Here is a 5,559-nt window from a genome sequence, read left to right as displayed (position 1 = left end):
CGGGGGGGATGGCCACGCTGCAATCCCTTTTCCTCCATTCTCCTCTCGGGATCTTGGGCATGCATGCACACGTGCCTGGCATGAGTTTAAGCCACCGGGTCCAGGACATGAACTGTGGTTGGCTACATGGGAGTCCAGCAACATAGCCATTACGCTAACTGCTGGTCCCGGGAAATAATAAACTTCTAAGTACAGATCTTCATTTGACAAAAATGAGGCCATTCTTACAGCCTGGTAATGCAACTAGCCTCACATGGGAAGAGTCCTGGGTTCACATCCCGGGACCTGCTTGAGCACTCCAGATGCACAGACATTCCTGTGACATGGGCCAGGTGAGACTGAGTGTGGAGATTCTGTTTGGGGGCCTCTGACTTTCTTTCATATTTTCAGTGTATCTTTCTCTCATGGAAGAACTAAACTTTAAAAAATAAAAAAGAATAAGTCCTTTCTTGCTTGATGGCGGGGGTGGAGGACATAGGTAATACTACTTTCACTAAGTCACTTGTCTGAACAAGGCTAAGAACACTGTTGCCCACTCGTTGGCTGGTTCTGACTCCCAGGAGCCAATAGGGTGCTTCATTGAAAAAAATAGCTGTCCTTGAGGTTTCTTTGAGGAATTAATTATCAAGACAGATGTCTAGGTCACCCCAGTATCCAAGTTTGTGATCGACAGCCTTTAGTATATAGGGAAACTGAGCAGAGATTCCCCTAAAAAGAGATGGGCCCTCAGTTTCCCTTTCTGTTGAAGAAAAATAATTGGAAATTCTCCCAAATTGAAAATTAATAAGAGCTAAACTGAAGTGACAATACAGTCCCTTTCACTCTCTGATGGCGTTTTACAACAGAATAACACATGAGAAGTCAGCCGTCTCACCCTTCTATCTAGGACCAAAATACCTTGTAATTGCAGGAAATTATTCATCCACAGTCAGTAAAAACCTGGTCAAGACCTAGCAATTCTACACCTAATGAGGCAATTCATTATCTAATAACACCATAGTAATGATATTTGTGTTAACAATTATTGTGATATCCAACTCAGTAGACACTTAACATTTATGTTGTTTATTTAATACCCTTCTTCTGAAATATATTTTTGCACATTGAACCATAATTTGCCTCCATCTGACTTCATCCTTTGATCTCATCTGCTCAGAGCAGCACCGAAAGTGTGGCTTCCTTGAAAACTCTTCGTATATTCAAAAATCATCCTCAAGCTCTTCAAGCCAGTCTGGGGCAGGGAAAGAAAGCACCGAGGGGAACTGATTTACAGACAAGCAGTAAGCTGGTAGGGATTAAACAAAAAAGTATGGGACCAGATGGAATAATGGTTACGTTGCTGGACCCCTACATAGCCAATTGTGATTTGAGTCCCAGACCTGATGACTTAAACTCACACTGGGTGCATGCGCGTGTGTGTCCAAGATCCCGAGGAGCATGGAGGAGAAAAGATTGCAGCCTGGTGATTCCTCACTTTCTGTTTCCCTGTCTCTCTAGCAAGCACATGTGCCCTATAGCAACAATCTCTCTAAAAGAAAAAAAAAATCAAAACAAAACAACTATATATGTAGAAGTTCTTTTTTTTGAGATTTTTTTTTTTTTTTTCTTTTAGAGAGATTGTTGCTATAGGGCACATGCGCTCGCCAGACAGACAGAGAGAGACAGAGAGACAGAAAGCGAGAAATCACCCCCCAGGGAGGGCCGCCAGCCTGCAATCCCTTCTCTTCCATTCTCCTCTTGGGATCTTGGGCACGCACGCACACGCGCCCGGTGTGAGTTTAAGCCACCAGGTCCGGGACGCGAACCACAGTCGACTATGTGGTAGTCCAGAGACATAGCCATTAGGCTAACTGCTGGTTCCAAAGTTCATTTCTTGAAGTAACTGAGCTATAACAGAATCAACAAAATAGTATATTGTGCTTGGTCTTAAACTCCATCTTAATAGATTGAATCTTGGGAAAATCAGTTCTTTAACTTGACGAGTCTTACAGAACCTAAACTTTTACCTCCTTCATAATAGATGGAGCCTAATGCTGAACTAATGAAGGTTAACAATAACCTTGCTGAGTTTTTATAGACATCCAGCAATGGAGATGGGGAGGAGAAAGACTCCACCAACCTCCTCCAGTATGACCTGCTGAGAAGACTTTATCAGAGTAAGTGTTACTACGTCACACCTAGACCTTCTTCGCTTCTAAATCATGATCTAAGAATTGTCTTAACTGACTCCATTTTGCTTCTGCTGCCTTTGGATCACTGCTTATCTTTAAGCCCCTTGCATCTTGCAGAGAAGTGAAACTTCATTCTGCCCTACATGCCAGGAAAGGGAACTGCCCCTCACACAGTGATAGCCCTCTGATAGTACCAGGTCTCCTTGTGATCCTGCCCAAAGACAATGACCAGGTCTCCTCATCATGCTGTCCCAAGACAATGATTAACATGCCCTTTATTTCTAGAGGTACCTCACATTGACCTCTGCCCCTATGTAAGTTTTGTATCTTGTCTAGTACAGGGGAGATGGTTAGGAACTCCTACAAAGAGCTTCCTAGGAAGCCACACTTTATGTGCTGCTCTGAGCAGATGAGATCAAAGGATGAAGTCAGATGGAGGCGAATTATGGTTCAACGTGCAAAAATATGTTTCCGAGCAAGTGTATTAAATAAATGGCATTAACGTTAAGAGTGTACTGAGTTGGGAACCAGCAGTTAGTGTAATGGCTATGTCGCTGGACTCCCACGTAGTCGACCGCGGTTCATGTCCCGTACCTGGTGGCTTAAAACTCACGCTGGGCATGTGTGCGTGCGTGCCCAAGATCCTGAGAGGAGAATGGAGGAGAACGGATTGCGGTGTGACCATCCCCCCTGGGGGGTGATTTCTCGCTTTCTGTCTCTATGTCTCTGTCTGTCTCTCTGGCGAGCACACGTGCCCTATAGTGAAAACCTTTCCAAACAAAGAGTGTACTGAGTTGTATATTACAATAATTGTTAAAACAAACAAGTCTGCTCTCTTCCTGGTGTTGACCTCCCTGTATTAAGTTTCTTCTCTTACGACCAACTGTCGTCTCTTTCTCAAACGATGAGTGGCATGGGTCTGAATAGTGGTTCTCAGAATGAGCAGTCCTGCTCGTTAGAGCTTCTGATGTTTAAATAAGAAAAAAAAAGTGTAATAACTAAAATGATTACCTGGGAGATTAGTTATAAAAATTAGACTGTATGTATACCATATAATATGATGCAAATGCTAAAAATAAGGAAGCAGTGATACATTTTGACTAGAAAAGGTATTTCTGATTAATAGAAAAAAAAGGCTGCTTATATGAAAAACATACAGTTCTATTTTGAAAAATTTTAAGTACATATACATGCCCATTTTATACAAATGCATAAGCGCTAATGCATAGCTAACTTCTGGTTAATATTGGCTTATTTGGATTGTAGGGTCTGAAGAGTTTCGTATATTTTTCTTTTTTGTATTCTTCAAAAGGAACTCTTTATCACTTTCCCACAAAGCAATATAGCTATTTTTAAAATAAAGCAAGAACAAATGACTGCTTAGTGCATCGTTGGTATTCAGCACACAGTTGCTGAACTGAAACTTGAAGGTAAAAATGAAATAATATCTAAGTCCTTTAAGATTAGAATAAAAGATAGAGGTTGTGGAGTGTGTGAGAGAGAGATCAGAAAACAAAAGAAAAATCTTTTCAGGGTGGTCTAAAAAGAGCAATGGAAACAAATTTTTAAAAAATGTCAAAATTGAATTTAAAAGTAAGATTCCCAGTAAGAGACACCCTGGACAGTGGGATTGAACCGCAAGGGAATTGACAGGAATCTGTTGCTTGAGTCATGTTGGGGGGTGGGGGGGAGGGGGACACCTGAACTAAAACTCTCCTTTGCTTGTCTTTTCCAGTTTCTGAAATTCGACCTTGTAGGGATCCATCTCAATTTTTTCCTTTCATCCTAAGGAAATTGAAAAGGATCAAAATTATATGTCATATTTCTTTTGAGTGGCACAGATGAAAGGCACTCAGTGACTTCTCTGTCCGCGCACAAGCGTTCCTCTCAGGGGAACGTGTTCTCTGTGAGATCCCTGCCGACCTTTGCAGCCGGTAGGGGCCCAGGCTCAGGTGCATCATGGAAAATGAAGGCTGCACGTGGGCCGCATTCAAACAGTGTGCTGTGGCCTCCTGCCCGTGTGGAGGTTTGGAGAAGGTCAGAACACATCTGGTTCTAGTCTATCCTCACAGTTTGAGCAGGAAAAAACAGGTTCTGAGGATGCCGGTTTTCAACCAGTGAGAAGGGAGCCATGAGGCTGACTTTTACAAGGAAATTAAGTTCAGAGTATTTTAGTATTTTTTTCCCTTTCTATGAATGTGAACTGATCTTTGACATTCATCATTTCAAGCTGCAAACATAAAACCTCAAATTGGTAGAGGGTGCTTGACCCGTCATCAGTCTCGCAGGGGCACGCTATGAAATGGCAGTACGGTACCGCTGGCCCTCCATATCTGGGGGCTCCGTGTCCTCAGATTCAACCAACCTGAGACTGAGCCTGCAGTGTAAGACTCAGGTTTTGACTCTGTGGGCATCACAGATCCAATACTCCTTGCGCACTGACGGGTATTTGCTCTTATTAGGAAATATGTAGCCTCTTAACTTTAGGTTCAAAAGTTTGCCCAGACCCCAAGTCCTGAATAACAAGCAAGCCAAAAAACAAACAAAAAAAACTAGCTGACATTGCTGTCTCTGAAGCTGCAATCTCATCTTACACTTGTAATTTCTTCTTGTCCCTTTTCATCTATCTCGGATTTATATCCAACGTCCCATTTGACTGTCTTCACTCTACCCTCAACTATGTTCTGATTTTCACACTAATCATCCCATCAAACTCAATTTCTCCACCCAGGGGGGCTGATGCTTAAATTCTATGTCTTTGACATCAGAGAAAGGATTGACCTTGACATCCATCTGCTTCTTTTTCATCTTTTTAAAAGTTTCTTTCTTTTTTTTTTAATGAGAGTGAGAGACTGACTAGCATTCCCAACAGGGTCTCACACTGTGGCCCACCTCCACGCCTTTTCAGTTAGCCAGGATCATGGAGGTATGCGTCCAGAGTGTGTATGGACCAGCTGGGAAACCGATGACCTTGCATATAGATCCAGCCTAGCTTTAATAGCACGTTATGGCTGTGCCACCGAGCTAGCTTCCAATATGCTTCTTTTTCATTTGTTTTCGTTTTTGCTATAGAGCACACACACTCACCAGAGAGAGACAGAGAGAGAGAGAGAGGGAAAGGGAAAATCATCCACCAGGGGGTTGGCCACACCGCAATCCCTTCTCCTCTACTCTCTCAGAATTTTCAGCATGCTCATACACGTGCCCAGCATATGTTCCAAGCCACCAGATCTAAGACCCGAAGCCCTCCCTTGGTCATGTAGGATCCAGCCGCCTTAACCACCATGCCAGCTGGCTGCTCCTACTTCGTAAAGCTCTTCTATCTATTTCCACAACATTGTACCACCCTGTCTCTCCTCTTACTGCTTTTCTTGTCCCTTTGCTCTGC

At 43.0% G+C, this 5,559-nt stretch overlaps 1 long non-coding RNA gene across 2 annotated transcripts in view; it reads left to right on the top strand.

The window, feature by feature from the left end:
• LOC102477080 (uncharacterized) overlaps positions 1-5,272 on the top strand; it is a 23,032-nt gene extending 17,760 nt beyond the window's left edge. For both annotated transcript variants that reach the window (XR_333503.3, XR_003546675.1), the window contains 2 exons: positions 2,021-2,156; positions 3,907-5,272. This is a non-coding gene — a long non-coding RNA (uncharacterized LOC102477080). The remainder of the gene's footprint in view (positions 1-2,020; positions 2,157-3,906) is intronic.
• The last annotated feature ends 287 nt before the right edge of the window (positions 5,273-5,559 follow it).

This window comes from Tupaia chinensis, unplaced genomic scaffold (genome assembly GCF_000334495.1).
Source record: "Tupaia chinensis unplaced genomic scaffold, TupChi_1.0 Scaffold000061_1, whole genome shotgun sequence".
NCBI classification, from domain to species: Eukaryota; Metazoa; Chordata; class Mammalia; order Scandentia; family Tupaiidae; genus Tupaia; species Tupaia belangeri.
The sequence above is the reverse complement of the archived record's forward strand: the minus strand, read 5'-3'. Positions and strand labels throughout refer to the sequence as shown.